General features: G+C 49.7%; 2 long non-coding RNA genes across 3 annotated transcripts; one reads left to right on the top strand and one right to left on the bottom strand.

The window, feature by feature from the left end:
* Nucleotides 1-2,194: 2,194 nt before the first annotated feature.
* On the top strand, nt 2,195-5,713 carry 4930526F13Rik (RIKEN cDNA 4930526F13 gene). 2 transcript variants are annotated; one of them, NR_167670.1, is made up of 2 exons: nt 2,195-2,306; nt 4,080-5,713. It is a non-coding gene; the product is annotated as an RIKEN cDNA 4930526F13 gene (long non-coding RNA). The 2 variants fall into 2 exon arrangements; NR_167669.1 differs by having other exon boundaries at nt 2,195-2,348.
* Nucleotides 5,714-17,980: 12,267 nt separating this feature from the next.
* 5330429C05Rik (RIKEN cDNA 5330429C05 gene) lies at nt 17,981-19,221 on the bottom strand. Its single transcript, NR_167691.1, has 2 exons — nt 19,144-19,221; nt 17,981-18,385 (listed from the first exon to the last, which is right to left on the bottom strand). It is a non-coding gene; the product is annotated as an RIKEN cDNA 5330429C05 gene (long non-coding RNA).
* Nucleotides 19,222-22,641: the final 3,420 nt, after the last annotated feature.

Raw genomic sequence — 22,641 nt, 5'->3', positions numbered from 1 at the left:
CAGTGGACTTATGCCCAGACTCCACTCCACCAACTGCACCCTTGATTCTTATCCTTGTCACCTCTCATTGTCACCTGGTGCCTTGAGCTCAGGTGGCACTTTCTCCAAATCTGCAGTGTACAGCTTCCACATGGGAGACTATGGCCTCAGAGGGGGAACTTCACTTTGCTGGGCCTGTGAGGGTGTCCACCTCAGAACTGACGGCACCCAGCCTGGTTTGCACAAAGCACGGCTATCTCAGCAGACTGCCTCCTGTCTCCGCTTTGGCCTTCCCATTAATGGGCAGTTAGCAGTCTTATCCCACTCTGACAAGCGATTGGCACCCCCTCCTTTGCAAGGCTGTTTGGAACTCCCTGTTTTTGTTCTTTGTTTTCTAGGAACCACAGGGTCTTCCAAAGGTCATTCAATTGCATATCTAGAAATCCTGTTCCTCTCCAGTTTGGTACAATGTCTTCATGGGGTGCATAGGAGGTGGGATAGTCAAGGCATAAGGTGGTGTGAGTGTGGGCTGACATTGGGGAGCACCAGGTGGCACCACCCTTCCATTCCTATAGGCAGCTACAGTTAAATAACCATTCTTTAGAAGGGAGCACCCAGGGACAAAGACACTGTCTCAGGTGACAGGTACTGGTGAGGCTGGACCTGAACCAGCCCAGGCCTCTCTGAGTGCTAGTGCTCTTTCTCCTTGTCTTTCCATGCTGAGCTAAAGGCAAAGTCTATGGCTGCTCACTAAGGGACTCAAGACATAACGGGCTGGCCAGACCAAGACATTCTTTCCTTGCGAGCCTGTCCAGGAGGTGCCAGGGGCCCAGTAGGGAACAGCCTGGCTGGGCCTGGCAGAGTTCACAGAATCACTGCCCATGGGAGAACCCGACCACCCTTTAGTCCCAACATGGGGGACTTGGGGGCTTCCCATTGCTGTGCACGAAGCTGCTGCCACTGCCTGCTGCTCCAAATGGCTGCGAGGCCATAAAGCAGCTGAGGAAAAATGATGGCGAGGAAGGAAAACGAGCCACTGAGGAAATTAACTCTCACCCGGGGAGATCTTGGCTTTCTGCTGACAGAGGCCTCTACCCTATAAAGCCAAGAGCTTAAACTCCACTCTTACAGTAATTACCATGCCTTAGACACCTCTGCCCTTGGCCTAGCCCTTCCAGGGCACCGAAAGAGACCCACAGCCTAGAGCTGGAGTCTTCAGGGAACAAGGAATGGGAGGGAAGTTTGGTGCCATAGCCAGGGTCTCCTTCATGTAGAGGACTATCCAATGGCTATTAAGGCCCATTGGGGACTTGGGAACCATGTTCCAACTTCCTCACTTGATAGATAAGGAATCTGAAGGCTCAGAGAGGGTTAGTGATTAAGTGAAGGTCACCCAGCCAAAGGCCAGACCAGATTTAAAGTTCCTTCCCTCCTTGTAGGCCAGAGCCATTTCTGTCAAGTCTTGGCCCTGATATGCATATTTCTCTCAGACTGAGTCCAAGTTAGGCCCAGGAAAAACACAAGGGCAGGTGCTGGCCTCAGTTAAAACATGTAGTCAGGCTGGGCAGTGGTGGTGCACGCCTTTAATCCCAGCACTTGGGAGGCAGAGGCAGGTGGATTTCTGAGTTTGAGGCCAGCCTGGTCTACAGAGTGAGTTCCAGGACAGCCAGGGCTACACAGAGAAACCCTCTCTCAAAAAACCAAAAAAAAGAAATAAAAACAACAACAACAACAACAAAATCCATGCAGTCAGTACCACAATTGGGTCTGCTCCCATTACCTGGTGGATCCACTCCCCCGGCAAAGCTGGATCCAGTACAGGCTCTCTGGCAACAGCCACTCTTAGTGACTCCAGCTTTAGCCAGTTTTGGGGATGGCCTGTAGCCCCTACAAAGGAGAATGACCTCCTGACAGCTGGCAGTGAGAGGCACCCCTTCAGGGGAAGGTCTCTGCCATCCTATCCCTGATGCCAAGGCAAGCCTTTCTTCCATCCCACTCCCCTAACCAGCCTTTGTCTCTGCCCAGCTTGGGGCTGCACACCCCCACCTCACATGTCTCTCCAAGTGGGGACATCTGTTGTTTTTTCCTGCAAGCACGTCCCTCTCTGTGGACCACCCCTTTCCTTTGCTAGTTCTTGAGCTTCTGAAGACACTGGTCCCCGGGGGAGGGGCACACTTCAGACTTGGCTACTGTTGCTCCCGTCACCCTGGTTACCAGAGTGTATAGGGAACTCAACAGTCCAAGTGGATGCTGGGATCCCAGGAAGCAGGTGTCTTCTTCCCGCAGGAACTGCTGGTCAGAGGTGCCAGGCCTGTGATGCTCATCAGGTGAGGATGCTGGCAAGGCAGAGGAACACAGGCCTGTGTGAGGTAGGCGCATACAGGCGCATTCCTGGCGACCGATGAGCACCTGGATTAGCCAAACTTGAAGTCAGGAAACCACGATCACTATTTCAGTGCTCTGTGACTTTACCTCACCTGACACGCCATATTTTCTGTCACTTGTAACTGACGTGGCAACGCCTCCTGTTAGGGACCCAGCCTGAAGTCACTGCCTCTCTCCAGGTCTTCCTTACAAGGACCCCTAGAGCCTGCCTGGGTCTGAGTCTCTGGAGTCTGTATTTTAGTCCCGTTACAAAACAAAGATCTGGGTCATTTTGCTGAATGTGAAGCTTCTGTTGTCTGTCACTCTGGTGACAGTTACACTGAGCAGACCTCTGAAGGTCCATATAATGACCCCCTGCACCACCAGGCCCTGGTTTTATGTCCACAGTGGTGATTGTCATTTACACAGACATTCTTGCATTAGAAGGCCCTGGGATTACTGAAATAAACAAACATGGACAATGTGTACATTGGTTTCTGCTCTCTCTGCTAGATCTCCCTGGGGGACATAGTCACCTAGCTGAGGCTTGGTCACCCATGGTGTGCCATCTCTGACATTATGAGCCCATGATCCTGAAAACTGAGTCCCTCATTTCTTCTGGGGTTGTTGAGTCTGTGGGAATTGCCAGGGGCCACCATGGGGGGGATGGCTGTCGAAGTACTGTCAAAGTTGTCTTACTCTTTAAACTGAACACTTATTTATGTGTCTACGTGTGTCTGCTTGTCTGTATGTGCGCATCATGTGTGAGGTATTCTAGGAGACCACAGGGGGTATCAGATCCCCACAGGAGCTGGAGTTACAGATGGCTGTGTGCTGTCAAGTGTGAATGCTGGGAACTGAGATCCAGTCCCCTGCACCATCTCTCTATCTCCAGTTCCTTGTTTCTCTGAGTCAGTCTAACATGAGTTTCTTTACTTCTTCCTTCCTTCCTCCCTCCCTCCCTCCCTCCCTCCCTCCCTCTCTCTCTCTCTCTCTCTCTTTCTTTCTTTCTTTCTTTCTTTCTTTCTTTCTTTCTTTCTTTCTTTCATTTATGTGTTTGTTTGTTTATTTACTGTGTACATGTGTGTGTATATGTTGGGATCCATATATGTGTTAGGGTAATAAGTGTGCATGAGGAGGCCGAAGGTACACATTGGCTGTTGTTTCTCAAGCACTGTATTAATCTGGGCTTTCTAGAGGAATAGAACTGATAGAAGGTATACATATATACAAATGTACATCCATACACGCACATATATACATCTATACACACTTACATGTATGCATACAAATACACATCTGTACACATTTGCATATATATACATATATATGAATACACATCTATATACACTTGCATATATATACATTCACACACATTTACATATATATATACATATGAATACACATCTATATACATTTACATATATACATATATACAATTATACATCTACACACATATATACATCAATATACCTTTATATTTACATATATACATATATGAATATACATATATAAATATATACTTGCATGCATATATGCACATATAAATATCTACACATATACATGCTTATATGCATATACATGCTTATACATATTCACACATACACATAGGTATATATACAATATATTAAATAAAAAGGGATTTACTAGGCTGGCTTATAGAACATGCTCCAGCTAACTCAACAGTGGCTGTCTCCCAGTGAAGAGAACAAGAATCTGAGTAGTTTGTTTCTCAGTCCACAGGGTAGGATGTCTTGACAGCCCCACTACCACACTGAAGGCCTGAGAGATCCTGGAGGCAGCTGCGGCTCTTCAGTCTTTTGGAGTCACAAAAGAAACAGTTCTAATTTCAGCCCATGGATGCAGCAGTGACAGAGTAGAGGACTTGTCAGCAAGATCAAGGGCAAGCCAACAAAACGGAGCTGTCACGGAGGGTGCCACCACCACAGGAGGATGGGCCTTCCTGCTTCAGAGAATCTGATCAAGAAAGCCCCTCTCAGGACTGCACAGCAGCCGGAACTCGAGTTGATAATAGCTCGTCAAGGTGACAGGCAAGAGGAGGCATCACAGGAGCCGTCACTTGTTATTTGAGACAGGGTCTCTCACTGGCCTGGGCTCTGGCTGGCCAGTGAACACCAGGGCTTTTCTGTTTCTGCCTCTGTGGCAGGTGGATTACAACACGACCCGCTGGGCCTGGCTTCTTTCACTTGAGTTCTAGGGAGCCAACTCAGCCTGATTCTCCAAAGGCAAGCGCTGTACCAACTGTGTTACCTCCCAGCCCTAAACTGGGTTTCCGATTCTTGTAAGCCATGAAGTACTGACTAATGTGGGGATTGTTTTAGGAAGATAATGATAACACACCAGACCTGGTTGTACACACCTTCAGTCTCAGCACTCAGGACAGCAGAGGGGGGCAAAGCTTTGAGTTTGAGACCAGCCCGCTCTACATAGCAAGGCCCAGGACAGCCAGGGATATGCAGCAAGGCATCTATTGAGGGGTTAGGGGAGAAGGACAGAGAGGGACAGAGACAGAGAAAGAGACAGACAGAGAGACAGAGACAGACACAGAGAATATAACAGTTGTGACACATGCCTGTAAGCCTAGCACTCGAAGGCAGAAACAGTAGGATTGAGAATTGAGCCTGGGCTACACAGAAAAGAACTTGTCTCAAAAAAAAAAATAATAAGCAAAACTAAACAAATAAAAAATAGACCGATTCTATTTAATAATATGCCAATGTCATAAATGAATGTTTCTGTAAAGAACATGACAAACAGAAAAACCACTAAGAGAGAGAGTAGCCTCCTTGTGTGAGCAGACTATGTATCTGGTGTAAACAGGATGGGGCTTTTATTTGGCTCCTCTGGTATACTCTGTAACTCTAAGCTGCTGCATTAAGCTCTCCTCAGTTTGATGGAATTGACTGTTTTTTTTTTCTTTCCCTTGTACAAAACCAAAACCAAACCCAACAAACAAACAAACCAAGCCCAGAAGGTGCCAAGCATCGAGGACCAGTCCACCTCAATGCCAGGGGCCACAGCAAGTGAGACACCTAGAACAAAGCAGGGGCTGAGACTGAGGTGCCTCACATCTGCCTTCCTGTTCCCTGTACCTCTCCCTGAGTCCCACACAGCTCCAGGTACTTCATCCCGTATTCCACAGTACGGTACTCTCATCCAAGCATCCAGCATGGCTGCCTGCTGGCTCTGAGCTCCTCTTGAGCATGGCTGAAATCCAGCTGGAGGCGTGTTACCCAGGCAAAGAACCTGGAGCAAAGTCAACACCCGGACTGCAGAGTTCTGTTCATCTCCATGTCCCCCTGGTGGAGAGGGAAAACAAGACATAGCTTTGAAATGTCTCCAAAGGAGATTGCTGCAGTCTCTGTCTGTGTCTCTGTCTCTCCATCATCAGTTGCCCAGGCTAGCTCTCAGCCATCAATGGCTACTGTTTTAGGCTGATCTCTGTTGCTATGGTAAAACATCTGACCAAAAGTAACTCGGGGAGGAAAGGGTTTATTTAGCTTACACTTCCAGGTCACAGTCCATCTCTGAGGGATGTCAGGGCAGGGACTCAAGAAAAGAATCTGGAGGGAGGCTCCATGGAGAAGTGCTGCTTTCTGACTTTCTCCCTGGTGCATGCTCAGCTAGCTTTCCTATACAGCCAAGACCCACATGCCTAGGGATGGTGCTGCCCACTGTAGCCTGGGTCCTCCTGCATTAAGAAAATGACCTGCACACAAGTCTGATTGAGGCAGTCCTTCACCAGAGATTCCCTCTTTCCAGGTGACTTTAGGTTGTGTCAAGTTGTCAACAAAAGCTAATCAGAACAGCAAACCATTCCCAAAAGCACGGAACCCAGAATCCAAATATCTTGGGGGCCCTCTGCTGCCTGTACCCTTCTCTGGCTCCAAGCACTCTTGCTGTCTGATGCTCCCCGGGGTCGTCTGAAATCTGCCTGTTCTCATGCTATACTGCTGTCCCTTGTAAAACCTTAGGGCGGTGTGAGGGCAGTCATCACATTCATACCTGTAACTCCAAGTGTCCCCTTCTCTCCCCAAATCTACTTGGAAGCCACCCCTGCTAGGGACAGGCAAACAAGCTGTCTAAAGGACCAGGGACCTCACTCAAGAGCATTACGGAGTGGAAATGACCCTGTGTCTTATAGTCAGATGGCATCTTCAGCAACATTTTTTTGTTTTTAATGATAACACCCTGTGACAGACAGATTTCCTAAGGAAAACAGGAAGCCACTGAGCTGAGATTTTGAGGGAGGCTAATGAAGGGCCCTTTCACAAAGATGTAGGCTAGATTATAAGGGAAACCACGGGCATGTGGAAACACTGTGAACGAGCCACTCAGGATACGATACGACTGCCATCCTGTTTGGGAAGGAGAAAGAGCAACGTGACAGAACTGGGAGAAATAGAGCCATGACAGCCACTTGGCAGGCACTCGAGTGAGAACCACCGCCCAGGGGAGAACCAGGAAGGAGATGCCTGGCCTCTCTTTCTTTCCCAGGGATGTCAGTCCCAGGCTTGTTTTAAATGTAAGCCAGAGAGAGGGTCAGAGAACCTGGGTGTTGAAAGTGGCGCTCCTTACCTGGGACTCAGAGTAAGAAAGAAAAGAGCCCAAGAAGCAAGGAGGCAAGCAATGATGCTGTGTTCACTCCTGGTTGCTGCTGTAGCTTGAGGGTTACAAAAACACTCACTTTAAGTAGTACTCCATTGTTAGCCATGGTCACAGATACTCACAGGAGCTGCGAGTCAAGTCCATTAATGGGAAGTCCCAGACACAAAGCATTTGCAAGCTTGAAAACTGTGTGCTGTTCTGAGCAGTGTGCTGACATCCTGCAGTGCCTCTTCCAGCCTGGCCAGTGCGGTCCCTGCTGTGCACTGCTTGCCTGGTGGTCCTCCAGCAACCACCAGGTCATTCACATTACTGTCACTGTAAGTGGTTCAAGTCACTGTGTTTTTCAGTCATAACAAATTCAGAATTGTCTTAGTTAGGGTTTCTGTTGGTGTGGTGAAAACACTGTGACCTAAAACAAGCTGGGAAGGAAAGGTTTTTTTCTTTTCTTTTCTTTTTGGTTTACACTTCCAGATTGTAGTCCATCATTGGAGGAAGTCAGGACAGGAACTCAAGCAGGGCAGAAACCTGGAGGCAGGAGCTGATGCAGGGGCCATGGAGGGACACTGCTTACATGATTCAGCCTACCTTCCTGTAGAATCCAGGACTGCCAGCCCAGGGATGGCACCACCCACAGTGGGCAGAGTCCTCCCACATTGATCACTAATGGAGAAAATGCCTGTACTGGCTGGTTTTGTGTGTCAACTTGACACAAGCTGGAGTTATCACAGAGGAAGGAGCCTCCCTTGAGGAAATGCCTCCATGAGATCCAGCTGTCAGGCATTTTCTCGGTTTGTGATCAAGGGAGGAGGGCTCATGGTGGGTGGTGCCATCCCTGGGCTGGTAGTCTTGGGTTCTATAAGATAGCAAGCTGAGCAGGCCAGGGGAAGCAAGCCAGTAAGTAACATCCCTCCATGGCCTCTGCATCAGCTCCTGCCTCCAGGTTCCTGTCCTGTATGAGTTCCTGTCCTGACTTCCTTTGGTGATGAACAGCAATGTGGAAGTGTAAGCTGAGTAAACCCTTGCCTCCTCAACTTGCTTCTTGGTCATGATCTTTTGGGCAGGAATACAAACCCTGACTAAGACAATGCCTTACAGCTGGATCTCATGGAGGCATTTCCTCAACGGAGGCTCCTTCCTTTCTGATGGCTCTAGCTTGTGTCAAGTCGACACAAAATCAACCAGTACAAACATATAAGATGAGTCATGTCACTAGGGCACAAAGTCTAGAGGGCCAGGCTGGGCAGGGCACTACACTGAAAGGCTTCACAGAATGTAGTTGAAGGTAGGGAAACATCTCATACAGGGCTCGGTATACTATCTGCAGTTTCAGGCATGGGGAGGGGTGGCTTGGGATGAATTCCCCATGGGTAAGAGGGGACTGTGGTATCATCTGTTTAGGACGCCATCAGTAAGTACAAACTTGTCTCCCCCTCTAATGTAAGATGCAGGCAGTGTTCTGCTAATTGACTGCTACAGGTCTCAGCCAGGCTGCTACAATATCTTGTCTTGCCAAGGATTGTCTGGGTGACCTGGCTTTACCAGTCCTTCATCTTCCAGGGGCATTGGGCCAGTAGGGTGGAGCCATCCTAGAGAAGGTTGAGTGTGCAAAGAAACCACATAACTCAAGAGGTTGGCTTGTTACCACTTTCACCCATCTGCCATTGGCCAAAAATGGTCCCACGGGCCAGGCTGTAGCCAAGGGCTGAGGAAGCACACTTTCCCTCAGGCCAGAGCAAGGATGCTGGCAGGGAGGGACAGGACATACCCCCTGTTCTAGTTTTTTCAAAGATTTAATTTATTTATTTTATTTATATGAATATACTGTTGCTATCTTCAGACATACCAGAAGAGGGCATCAGATCCCATTACAGATGGTTGTGAGCCACCATTCGGTTGCTGGGAATTGAACTCAGGACCTCGGGAAGAGCAGTCAATGCTCTTAACTGCTGAGCCATCTCTCCAGCCCCACACACAGTTCTTTTGTGAGTTCTGGTGATGGAGTGAGAAGGATCCCAGGAGGAAGGATGGGCTGGTGTGTTCTGCTGCAGCAGGGACAGTTCTATGCTTGGCTCCTTGTCTGGGGATACAACTGGCAGGCCTGACCACCTAGACAGTGTTGGTAAACAGCTCTTAGCTCCAACAGGAGAGGAGGGAGCTTGGCCTCCTCCTATGGCCTACAGAACTGTGAACACTGTGGTGGTTGTTAGGAACATGCAGTGGTCATCTGACCACTGTGTCTCTGCTGCCCCATCCCTCCATCACCTCCCTCCATCAGCGGGCTTTTGTGGAGAAACCCTGCTACTAAAGTCTAAATCTGACATTCCTGGAAAGCCTCGAGCTCTGTGCCAAATGGTGGACTCCCTTTATCAGTTGGGCTTCTCCCTCTCTGACTTTGTCTGGGGAGCTTGAAACCCTCAGCCCCCCCCCCCACCACCAACACACACCTCTCTACCTATGGAATGTCATGTAGCCTTGGTTACATTACAGGTTCAGCTTCCTGTCCCCAGAGAAGAACCCATTCATCAAGCACCTGAGAGTCCTGGAGCGCCTCTCTATGCTAATGAGGCATCCAGTACCTCAGCCTTCAGCCAATGAGCTTTGCCCTCCCTGGATATTCCTGCCCCCATCCCCAAAACTATATAACCCTTGATTCTTCCCGAATAAAGTTCTGTCTCCCTGAAGCTGACCCTTTCGTAATCATGAGCATCCCTGTTCACAGATTCTGCTCCCTTCGTCCTCTTGCGACCCAGGGGACAAGGGAGACCTGAAGCAACAGTCTGGCGGGTCCTTCTCATTCCTAGTCTGGGGGAAAGCCCACCTTGCCACTGCCAGCTGTTTGCTTTGGCTTTCGTCTTTGGCATCCCTGCCATAGCCCAGGTCTTAGCCCTTAGAGGGGTTGGACTGAGCGCTCCTGGCAGCCTAGGGACAAGCGCCTGCAGGCCCCTCCCCAACAATCCTACCCTAGCTAGGTACCAATGTACCGACACAGCCCTGTGGGCAGGCGGGCGGCAATTGGCAGGGAAGGACCAGTGCATATCCCCATCCACCTGACCGCCCCCCCTCCCCCATGAAAGCAGCAGGGAAGACGGCTCAGACTGAGTACCAAGAGCCAGAGGGCAAGGCATTTGTCTCAAACCGGAAGCTGGCCAGGGCACGCTCAGCTAAAGCCTCTTGTTGTCTGAGCTTTGGAAAAACAGAGTGTTTAAAACAGTGATCTGAGCTGAGCATGGTGGCCCACGCCTTTAATCCCAGCACTCAGGAGGCAGAGGCAGGCAGATTTCTGAGTTCGAGGCCAGCCTGGTCTACAAAGTGAGTTCCAGGATAGCCAGGGCTATACGGAGAAACCCTGTCTCACAAAAACAAAAACAAAAATCAAACCAAAACAAAACAAAAAACCAACCAAACAACCAAACAAACAAAACATCGATCTGCCGTTGCGGGAACCTAGCCCCTGTCGGGGTGGTCATCAATTGAGAGTATCTGGGCTCCACGGCCACAAGCAGAGGGGGAAGTGAGACCCACTCAGACACCCACAGACATCCTCTCTTAAGGTCCTCACAAGTGCAGCTTTGCTAGTTGGGGGACAAAGGGGTGGGGGAAGGGACAGCAGATGGGACTGAGAACCCACGTGGCTTTCTGCTGAGTTCCATTTAATAGGGCCCACATTTTTTCTAATCTGACAGAGTATTTTTTTTTAATACAATGAGGTGTTTCCCATGCTAGAAAAGAACGTTTCCAATGGAAACGTTCCTGTAACCTTCAGCTTCAGGGGATTCCACCGAGGTCCAAAACATTCAGCCTTCCTGCAGATTAAGGAACTGGCAGCCGTCCTAGTGACTTCTTAAATGGCTGCTGCATCTCCGGGTTTTTGTGAGAGACTAAGAGGTTATTGCCTACATCCAGGTGGGCTGATGGAGTCTAGAAAGAGGGTAGGGGAACCTTAGGGCCAATATCAGGGAGCTACCCTGAAGGAAAGGCTTCAGTTGTTCTGCACGCTATATCTGGGCTAAACTGGAAGGCGCAAACCAACAGGAAAGCAAAGAAAGTCAGGATGGCCAGGCAAGATGCCTGCTATCCCCTTTTGTTTGGGGAAGGGAGAAGGACTCACAAAATCCTGTTCTCCTCTTTTTGGAGGGGGGACTCACAAAACCCTGTTCAGGCACCAGCTGTGAGTCTGCTTTCTACCCAGCGTCACTGGCCACCAGATCATGAGGACAAAGAGAACCAAGTCAACAGAGGGGTTTCGGGGGCCATGAGTAAGAACAGAAATGAAGACAGTCCAGGGTCAGCTTCAGGGAGATGACAGGTCAACCTTATTTGGGGGTAAATCAAGGGTTATATAGTTTTGGGGATGGGGGCAGGAATATCCAGGGAGGGCAAAGCTCATTGGCTGAAGGCTGAGGTACTGCGATGGCTCATTAGCATAGAGAGGCGCTCCAGGACTCTCAGGTGCTTGCTGAATGGGTTCTTCTCTGGGGAAAGGAAGCTGAACCTGTAATGTAACCAAGGCTACATGACATTCCATAGGTAGAGAGGTGTGTGTTGGTGGGGGTGTTCAAGCTCCCCAAAGTCAGAGAAGGAGAAGCCCAACTGACAAAGGGAGTCCACCATTTGGCATGGAGCTCGGGGCTTTCTGGTAATGTCAGCCTTTGACCTTAGCAGCAGGGTTTCCTGACAGACTCTTCTGTTGAGCATCCACCCATGGGGTGGCCATGGCAAGGCTCAGGCTGAGTTGAAGCTAGCCTGCTGCCCTGGTGCTTGTGGTCTCCCAGGGATGCAGAGTCGAGCAGCAAGTTTGGGATAAGGGACTTCACAGGGCCTATGGTGGATGCTACACCAAGAAGAAAACAGCAGGGAAAACTGGGGCCTGATGAGACCAAGATGGAGTTCCCTGGGTGGAGGTAGCTTCCAGGAGTCAGCCCAGATGGTGTTGTAGAGCACACACACCCCTGCGTGCATGGACCATCCTGAACCGGAAGTGGCTCAGTCTGTGGGAGAAGAGCATTGGGAATGGACACAGCAGGTAGCCAGACGGGGGGAGGGGCACAGAGGGTGGATGGGGAGGAGCCTTGTGACCAAGGTCTCTTTCTACCTGACAGAGGGATTAGCAACTTTTCCCCCACAACAGATAAGGCAGTGACATGTCCAGGCTTTGCATATGGCAGCTTCTTCGTGCTGGCCCGATGGGTGAAGATCCTCCAGTCAGTACATTAGAAAGTGAGCATAGCTGTGTCCTAATAAAACTTTGTTTTAATTATGCACCCCCAGCCAAATTTGGGCAGTGGGGTACCCCTGCCCTAAAGGGATCAAGCTAATAACTTTCAGGCTAACTCTGTCCCTTTACCTGTTGTCTTGTGGGTGTTTGTGTTTGAAAGATGAGGCACTTAGGTGGCCAGGGTCCTCAAAGGGTCAGAAGCTCATACCCTCCCAGTGACAGCCAACTGGTCCCTGGCCCCAGTCATGGGCTCTCTGATGGCCTCTCAGTTGCCATGTCTTCGTGTGGTGCTGGTATTTCTTTGGTGTTTCTTCCCTCATTGTATTATTGTCCCAAGGATGCCTGGGAACACAGTAAGGCAAGCTGGAGTTATTCAGCACTAGGCTAGTGTGAACGTGACAAAGCCGAGGTCAGAGGTCAACAGGGCTGCTCCCTCTGAGGCCTGGCAGGGAGTGGAAGTTCTAGGCCTCGTGGAAGGTCCTGGCCTTGTGTCTTTCATTACTTACCCTTTACCTGTGTTCCCATGTCAACCCTGTCACCTTTGTATATGGACATCAATCCTACCAGACCAGAGCCCGGCTTAATGACCTCATTTCAACCTCATTGCCTCTGTAAAGATGTTGTCTCCAAATAGGGTCACATTCTGAGGCCCCAAGGGCTAACACTCCAGTGTGTCTTTTGGGAGAGGTAACTCATAACACCCGGGCTCTCCACAGCCTTCTAAATTTCTTTTCTTCTCTGTCTTGACTGTGAGAACACAACACAAAATTCTTGGCACAATTAGATGTCCCCATTACAATGTCTTGCAGGGATAGCAGGGGGTGCCACTCAAGGGTCAGAAAGGTGAAGAAACCTTGATGAGGTCAGGGGTAGTGAGATGGGACAGGGACTGCAGACTCCAGCAGGAGTGGGATAGGACCTCAGGGCTCACTGAGACCCAGAGGGAGGGGCCCACTCTGTGAGAATTTTGCTGCCGGGAGCCAGCAAAATTCTGAACAGATTTTATTCAGGGTAAAGTGCACTCTCAGATGGGTGCAGAGATGAAACTGTGCACACAGCTTGGTATAACCAGAAAGAGACCTCGGTCCTCCTCCTGGTTGGCAGGAAAGAGGAAGGAAGCTGTTCACGAGCGAGGGACTTGGGGAAGGAAGCCATAGACAAGAGGGTGAACCGGCTGATGGTCTCAGAACCCTGTGGTCTGGGTAGGTTTTACCCTCCTCAGTAGCCACAGCCTTTGTAACTTCTGCCTGTAGAAGGTAAGGGTTCCTCCTGGCATTAACGATGAGTTCAGCCACAAGACCTGACCTGGGATCCTGCTTTAAGGAACTGAGAAACGTGTGGAATGGAGCCGAGCTGGCCAACCACCCCCGTAGACCCAGGCTGATCGAACAGCTGGACAGCTGGGCAGCCGCTCACAGGAGCCAGCGCTGACCCTGCCATGGCCCTGACAGCCTGTAGTCAGGTCAGATGACTGGAAACCAGTGCGTTATCACTGGCTTGCGCACACAGTGAGAGGCTTGTCGTGTATACACATGCCAAAACACAGGGATTCCTTTCTGTTTGAGGACAGGACTGTCACCACACCTCTGGTTTTTTCAGTCATCAGATAGCATGCTGGGTTGGCGGTGGCGAGATTCCTTGAACAAGCCAGGACACATGTGATAAATGAACCAAGAGAGGTGAACTCTAGCACCAAGAACCACCTAGTTCAGCAAGGTAAAGCTAAGGCCAGCTCCCGGGAGGGGGGAATAGTTGTACTGAGTCATTAGAAAATGATAAGGAATTAGCCAGGCGAAGCTGAGGAAGGGAGATGCTGGTTGACCATGGGTTGGAGGTGGAGCGTCACAGAGGGAACAGGGAGCAGCCACTCGGGGCCCTCAAAGTCCCATGAGCCCTTCAAGTCCTTAGGGTGAGACGTGAGCAGGAGATGGTAGCTCACATCTGGGCTTTATCTCAGTCCTGGCCAAAGCAGGCCGGGAGGCTATGGGATGGATAGTCTTGAGAAGTCAGCCTCTTCTTGGGGCTGTGTGTGTGTGTGTGTGTGTGTGTGTGTTTTCATTATTTTCTGGAGGTAGGGGTGAATCAGCCTTATGCGCCATTAGGCCATACTCCTAATTTGTTTATTTCTAAAGGGTCTGGAAAAATTGACCCATATGGACCTTTCTCTAGCCTCTAACAACTGTCACTCAAGGTGGCGGGGCGCAATGAGAGGTGAGCATGCCAAATAGGAAGCAATGGCCCGGCAGCCTGGCAGCCAGTTCAGGAATCAGGGAAAGGGTAGGAGTTGGTGGCAGCCTAAAAAGCCAGGGGCCTTGCCCTAGATAGGAACCCAAAGGACACACTGAGTGCCTGATATTAATTATCAGGCTGTCTCGAGGGGGAAACTTTCCACTCCCCTTCCTCCTCACACTGAGAGACTGGGCCTGAGAGGTGGGCGTTTGGGATTAGTCACTGACCTGGGGCAGAGGCGGGGACCTTTCCTTTCTTAAGGCTGCCATCCTGGCTCAAAAAGCCCTGTCCCCAAGCCCTGCCTCATGGCCACCTGGAGCAAAACCAGACACGGAGTAGAGAACCCCACATTTAACAGGAGAAGGGCAATCAGGACAGGCTGGCAGGAAAATTTCAGGTAATTGATGCTATTTTCCCATTGACTATGTTCTGCTAGAAAAGATTTTGGTTACAAGGTGTAATCAAATCACACTTAAGAATTCCACTAAAAGATTACTTTTATAATGAGAAAAAAAATGTACTTTCTAAAAGGAACCTGCAGTATATAAACTCAGAGGCCAACTTGGCAATGCTGTTAGCAATGTGGTAGGCACACGCTCTCCGAGGGGTCGGTTGCATTTGGTGGGGGGAGCGGGATCTGCCCCACAGTTGTGTGGAAGAAGATGCCCTCCTCAGCCTTGCTTGCGACTGCAAAATATTAGAAGCCACCCCAGCATCGTCAAGCCTGAATAAAAATGCATCTTCATGGGACGTGCACAAGGTGGAATACAACACGGACATAAAAAAGACCATGGGGGCGGACGTCTGTGGAGAAGGTTTTCAAGAGACATTACAAATGAAAAGGTGGGAGGGAGCGATCAGAGCACAGCACACACGGTGGCCATAGATGTCTCAGGAGCATGGCGGAGGGTGGGGGAGGAGGGAGGCAGGAAGGCGAGTGACTTCTCCCTTACTGACACAGCAAATCCTCTAGTGCTTGGAGCCATAGAACAACAGACGTTTATTCTTTCTCAGTCCTGGAAGCCAGAAGTCTGAAACATTATCAGTGTGGGTAGCAGGCCTTCCGGAACCTCAGAGTCAAGATGATGGATAATTTTAGGGGTCAACTTGATTGGGCCACAGGGTCCCTAGATACTTGGTCACGTGCTGCTCGGGCTTTTCTGTGTTTGGGGATGAGGTCAGAGAAGATGAACTGGTTGCTGAGTCAGGGAACCGGTGCTTCCTGAGTGGGTGGGTCTTAAAGGCTTTAGGAGAACAGAAAAGCCACAGCTATGAGGCCTGGCCACTCCTGTCTGATGCTCCTTGATGGGAAGGCCATTAAAGGAGACTCTCCCAGCTGCTCATGCCTGCCAGCATTCCTGGGCTGGAGTCCACACCTGTCCAATCCCTGCTGGTGTTAGTCTGCCTTCTTCATGGTGATGTGACTTTGAGGGAATCAATTTATTAAGGAGAAAGGTTTATTTTTTTTTTTAACCTTACAGTCCAGGATCTTGTTGGGAGCTTGGGATGAGATGGGTCACTGTGAAAAGAGCTTGCAGCAGTCTCATCCATCTCATGGCCAGGAAGCAGAGAGAAAAAGATGAAGAGGTCAGAGTCTGTTATGGTTTGCATATGCTCAGCCCAGGGAGTGGCGCTATTAGAAGGTGTGGCCCTGTTGGAGTAGGTGTGTCACTGTGGGTGTGGGCTTTAAGACCCTCATCCTAGCTGCCTGGAAGCCAGTATTCTGCTAGCAGCCTTCAGATGAAGATGTAGAACTCTCAGCTCCTCCTGGACCATGTCTGCCTGGATGCTTCCATGCTCCTGCCTTGATGATAATGGACTGAACCTCTGAACCTGTAAGCCAGCCCTAATTAAATGTTGTCCTTATGAGAGTTGCTTTGGTCATGGTGTCTGTTCACAGTAGTAAAACCCATACTAAAACAAAGTCCTTCTTCAAATATACATCCCTGGTGACCTAAAGACAACTCCCGCCCCCAGTTCCCACCTCTTAGAGGTTCTACCTCTTTCAGATGGAACTGCCCTGGGGACCACAGGGGCTGAATCAGAGCGCCACCCTGTCTCCTTGGGATTTTATAACTGTGTGGCTGTGGGTTAGAATGGTTAGAATGCTCCTAAATGCCTTGTGTGGAAGTCTCAGCTTGGGATGTTATTGGAAGGCAGGGTACACTTCAAGGATCAGGGCTTAGAAGGGGAAGTCATGCTAGGCATAAACTTGATCTATTGGCTGTGGTGACAATTTTGGAGTTTGGGTTTCTTTAAAAAACACAGAAACATTACGAGCATATGTTTTTGTTTTAACCCTGGGTGTGGGACATGGGGTTGCTTCATTTTGTCCACAGCAGCTGACTATGATTTGCCTCGTGCTCTAGCAGAGGTGTGATTTTGGCAGCTGAAGATAATTTCTGTGGTTGTGTGACATTTGGAATTCTGAGGACTTTTGAGCAGTTATATAAATGATAGGGCCCTGAGAGGTGGGGTGGGGAGGTTTTGGTTGTTGGTTGAGGGTTGTTGTTAGTTGCTTTTGGCCATGGTTTGTTAAGTAGTCATGTGTTAAGAAGCAGGAGAAATTAGATATTGTAAAGGCAAAGGTCAAACTTGTCCCAAGGAACTCAACACCCCTAACAAGCAGGAAGTAGTCTAATGATCGCAACGCCCCCTCTCCCCACTAGCCTTTTTTCTCTCCTATTTAGTATTAGGGGTTTGAAAAGGTGGAAAAGGGTGGGGGAAGAAGAACCCACAAAATGGCGGAAGCACAACTACTGTCAGCATCTGGCCTTTCCATCCACACTCCCTCCCTGCTTACTGGCTGCCCAGAGATGAGCGGCTCAGAAGCTATGAGCTTCCACCTGTCCTGCCTCACCATCTCTAACAGCAGTGGATCCAGCCAGAGACTGTCACCCTGAGCCAGAGGAAGCCTTTCTTCACGTGAGGTTTTCAGTCACTTGGCCACCACAATAAAAACTGGTTTAACACAGACACTGTCGCTGGATCCCAGGCCCACTCAATCTATGAGAATTTCCTCATCCCAAACTTCCCAGTTACACTCTCAAAGGCTTCCTAAACAAGTCACATTCACAGGTTCCCAGACTAAGGACATGGCCTTAGGAGATCCCCCACCCCCACCCCACCCCTAACCCCCATGAGTCACCAGCCCTCAGACTGAAGCTTTCTGACACAGTGAAGGCTACTGGGAAAAGAAGTCAAGAGCTGGGGGTCCAGGTGAGCAAGGTCTGGTTTTTTGTGACAACCCTCTCTTTAACGTTTGGATTCTTTCCCTCCCCGCCACCCCATGTGTGTTAGCTGTTTTCTCAAACTTCACACAATAGCTGTGTAACTTTTTTTTGCATATATTAATCACCTCTTTGGTTTCTACCTACTGTCCTTCAACAAGGACTCATTCAGAGTGTCTGTACACACACACACACACACAGAGAGAGAGAGAGAGAGAGAAAGGGGGAGACCCCCTGAACCCCCTGATTGGGGTCTTCAAATTCACCCTCACTTGCATATCAAACACCCGGGAGTTGTCTCTACTTTCTTAAGTTGACTCTCACCCATAATTTCATTCTTGATACTTTGTTATTTATTTTTGAGAAAGAGCAACTTAGAGACATATAGTTCGTTGCTTTTTAAGTCTCCATGAAAAAATGTCAACTGCCCAGCCAGGCATGGTGACACACCCCTGTAAAACCTGCCTCTGGAAGGTGGAAGCAGGAAGCCCAGATGTTCAAGGTCATCCTGGCTGATGGATTCATCGCTTTTTCTTTCTCTGTGTGTGAGGTGCACATACATGCTCATGTAGATGGGCATACGTGCCAATGGATTCCAGAAATTCACGTTTCTTCTTCCCTACCTTCAGGAGTGTGGAGACAAGAGCTCAGCCATTACACGGATGCTAGGGTCCAAACTCAGGTCCTGATGCCTGTGCCATGATCTCCCCAACCTCTCTCTGAATTATTTTTCACCTTGCTGTAACAGAAGCAAATCCAATGAGACTTCAGTAAGAGAGCTGGTGTTTATTCTGCCTCAAGACTTGAGTGCAGTGGCAAAGTTAAGGTAACAGGGGTGTGAAGCAGGTGGTTACATTGTGACCACAGTCCGGAGGCAGAGAGAGATGAATCCTGGGGCTCAGCTCCCTCCTCCTTCTTACTCAGCCCAGGACACCTCCCCCAGTGGTGCTCCCCCCCACACACACATTCAGGGGTCTTCTCTCTTCAAGTTAAACCTATTGGAAACACTCTCATAGAGACCCACCCAGAGCTGTGTTTCCATGGTGATTCTAAACCAAATCAAACTGGTAATAGATATTAACAGTGAGTTCTTGGCCTGTAGATCTGGAGAACATGGGGTGGGGGTGGGGATAACTGGGAAGGGTCTTTCATTACCTAGTCCCCCTCCCCCCAAACCAGTTGGACACCATAGAACGTGGGCTCAGGAAACCAGAGCTTCTGGCTTCTCGGGAGAAGCTGATCAAGCACAATTTTACATGAACAATTTAATGTAGGAAGCTGATTAAAAATTTTTTAACTGCTGTGTAGGGCAAATAAAATATACTCAAGTCAGATTTAGCCTTCGGCCTGCTTTATAGAACCTTCGTCCAATGTGTTAGCATTTCAAGTTCCTGGCCACCCTCCAGCTATAGGCTCACCTCCTCTCCAGCGGCTAAGCAGACCTCTCCTCTCCCCTCCCCTTCCCTCCCCTCTCTCCCGTCCCAGCCCCTCCCCTACCTTCCCAATCCGTTTGTCATCTTTCTCCCTTCTTGAGCTCCAGCCTCCTGGTGTACTAACAGTAGAAAGGAAGCAACTAAAAAGGCAACCCAGAACCTGAGGAGGCAGAGGCTAAACCCCCACCCAGCCCGCCCCTTGCTCGCGCGGGGGAGGGCAGGCCTGCCCAGAAGGGCTAGGAGGGGGCAGTGGCTGGTTCCTGGCTAAGCGCCTGGTTGTTTTGGACACTCGTGTCTGCAGACTGTTCTGTTCTCAAACTAATGATGCCATTTTTAGTGACTCATTAGGATATTCATTAAGAGTTGTTAGCACATCAAAACAGTGTTGGTGAGGGCCGGCGGAGGGCGGCTTCCTGGACATTAGCAATTGTCTGAATTCCTTGGCAGCAGGGAAGGGACAGAATGACAGCAAGCAGATTCCTAAATGCTAGCGGTTCAGGGGGCCACTGCTTCTTAGCTTCTTGGGCACCCATGGGTGTATGTGCAGGCATTCGGTGTCTTCTTCTGGTACAAGACACAGCCACACTCACGCTACTCTTCCTGCACTGGAGAAGTGATATCTAGGCCCTGCCTCAGGACCTTTGCACTCACTGAGTTGCAGTGCTCTTACCTCGGCCCCTAAAATGTGCCCTTTCTGGGCATTTCGCTCTGGCTCCCTCTCTGCTACTGGCAAGCCCTTGCCCCTCCACACTGCATGGACTGAGGTAGGTCTCCCTCAGGTTGCCCCACCTTTGCTTGCTGTTTTCCTGTTTCTCCCCCAACTGGAGCGACAGTTTCCTGAGGTCAGAGGCTTGGTCTATTGGGTCCCCAGCTCCTCTGCTCCAGTAGGAGTCCTGGGCATAAGGTGCGTGACTATTTGTTTAACGCAAAGTGGTAAGAAAGCCCCATATTCTCAGCCCAGGGTGACAAATGGCCTGGCATATCTCCCTCGCGCTAAATCTCCAAGTAATACTGCCCATGGCTTTTCTTAAAAAGTCTGACATCTCTGGAGGAAGGCCACGTGAGACAGTGCGTTAATTTCTTCAGCTCAGGGTTCTTTTCCGCAAAGGACTCCCGAGCAAGAGCGCCAGCGACCAGCCCCGCCCACCCCATCTCGGCTCGCAGCGCCTGGAGTGTGCCTCAGGTGCTGGCGGCAGCAGGCAGGGATCAGGCCGGGCATCCCGGGGCCAGACTCTGCCAATAGATTATTTCTCTGAGTAATTAAGATGGAATTAAAAATTAATTCTTTCCTTCAGCTTGATTGCATTTCAAGGGATAAACGGGGTGTTACGGTTTCTCTGCTGGTTTTTCTACCTAAAATTGACTGGATGGTGTGGTGAGGGCAGAGAGGTGTTGGGTTCGTCCCTGGAGAGGGAGCTGGGATCTGGCCTCAGGAGAGGATGAGCTGGCCTTGGCAACTTGGCGTGTTAGCTGAAGATGCTGTAGTTTTGGTCTGCTTGACGCTGGGACGCAAGGTGACTCAGACCCTGTGTGCTCCGGAGAATGTGGGCTGCAGCAGCCTGTGAAACCTGGCTCCCACCGGCTCTGCAGGGATATCCCTCTTCCCTAGAGCCCAGTCTTTGTCTAGGAAAGGAATGGGCCACCTGCCTTATAGGAGACTGTATGTATGAAAAGGAGGCTAGCCCAGTGGTAGACATTGAAGGCACATCCTGATGCCCCACAGCCAGCCAGAAAAAGAGTGTCTTCTTTTCTTTAACCAGGTGTTCCCTTGGCCAGTCACCAGGTCACTGCAGCCCCATGACTATAAATCAAAAGCTGGAAAAGCAGGTATGGGCCCATGTCTATACCCTTAGCACTTGGGAGGCTGAGGCAGGAGAATGGCAAGTTGGAGGCCAGCCTGTGTGCTACATAATGAGACTGTCTGCTCACAAAATAACGCTTGAAAGACCTCCTTCTGGCTACTGTCCCTGGGCACTGGCACAGGCAGCTGGCCTCCGCTGTATCCTGTTTATCTCTCTGGAAGCATTTTATGTGCCTACAAAAAAAAAAAAACCCCATGTTTCCTTCCTTCTTCTTCCCCTTGGTTCCCCCCAAAGCTGCAATGCTGGGTGCATCTTCTAACGTTGCTTTGTGGATTTTCCTCATAACACATTTCTGTGCCCAGCATGGCTCCCCAGCCATTCCCGCGTCTGGACAGTTATCCACTGTCTGGGTGTGTTTTAGCCAGGCCTCTGTTGGTGGACATTCATATTGTTTCCAATATCTTCTTGCTGCAAACAGTTCTGCAATAAATAACCGTAGACATAAGTCATTTTGCTCACACGCGTTCTGTTTCTCTAAGGTGAATTCCTAGAAGTGAAATTGTTGGTCGGAGAATAAACTACATTGGTTAAAAATAAAGAGTGGGCATGAGAGAAGGGATGGATGGAGCCAGAGCCGAGGAACATTTGTAGAAGCTGAAGCTGACTGCGCGTGAGAATTCACTCTATGATTCTTTCTGCATTCATGCACACCTAAAATGCTCATGATTTTTGAACTGTAAACCGATGGAGTCCCTCCCCGTATCTTTCAGAATGGACGTTAGAACTCATCTCTCTACCCGCACAAGAAATATGCTGAACAAACTCACCATGAGAGAGGTAAGGACCAGACAAATCTGGGAGACAGGAAGAGGTGGACCAGGCAGCCCCGGAGAGCAAACCCCCATGGCTGGCAACTCCCCAGAGCCCTCCCCCACTGACAAGACTCATCACACTGGACAAGTCTGAGACTTAAACAGTTGTAGACCCAACTTAGAGATGTCCCTGTGTTTGTGATTTCAACTCTATTAGCTTCTCAAAGAGAACAGAGAAAAACACCCCAAGGCTCTTGCTGGGGGTGGGGGTGGAGAAAGTAGCCTTTATCAAACACAGCTGAACCCTTTGTCCTCAGCTAAGGGAGCCCTCAGGAGAAACAGTGCTGTCAGTCAGAGCTTGAGGTAAGGAATGGAGCCTCCCAGACTCTAGCCTTCTGCCTTCCTGACCCACTTGAGAGCATAGGAAGGCTGAGATGATAAATAAACCTTATTAAATAAACATTATTTAAGCAAGAAGCAGGTTGAATTGGGTGGCATTCCTGACTGAATTTGTTTTAAATGCCTGCCCACCCATGCTTATCCACCCCCTTACAAGGCCCAATCTCTAGTTATAGCCAGCAAAACAGGAAGTGACCGACTGACTTTTCTTGATCCCTATAGCCCTGAGGAGTTGCGAGCCTGGTGCTCCCGGCTCTCTTTGCTGAGGTTAGTTGCTTGGCTACCAGGGTTTGCTCCTGGTTAAGTTACAGCTTGTTTGCCATTGAGCTGGGTTACAGTTGAGTGTGTATGGAAGCCACTTTGGGTCCAATTTTATTGCTCAGATACGGAGATGGACTTGCAATACATTTATTTATGTTTAACAGAAACACAGTGAGGGTCACATCCCAGGTCTACTAAAAGACACACAGCGCACCACAGCGCACCGTCCCATGCCCAAACCTTCCCAGCACCGCAAATAAAGGCCTGTTTACAGCATCTCCTTTCATT

This window comes from Mus musculus, chromosome 13 (genome assembly GCF_000001635.26).
Source record: "Mus musculus strain C57BL/6J chromosome 13, GRCm38.p6 C57BL/6J".
Taxonomy (NCBI): Eukaryota; Metazoa; Chordata; class Mammalia; order Rodentia; family Muridae; genus Mus; species Mus musculus.
Note: the sequence above shows the minus strand (reverse complement) of the source record. Positions and strands in the feature narration are given on the sequence as shown.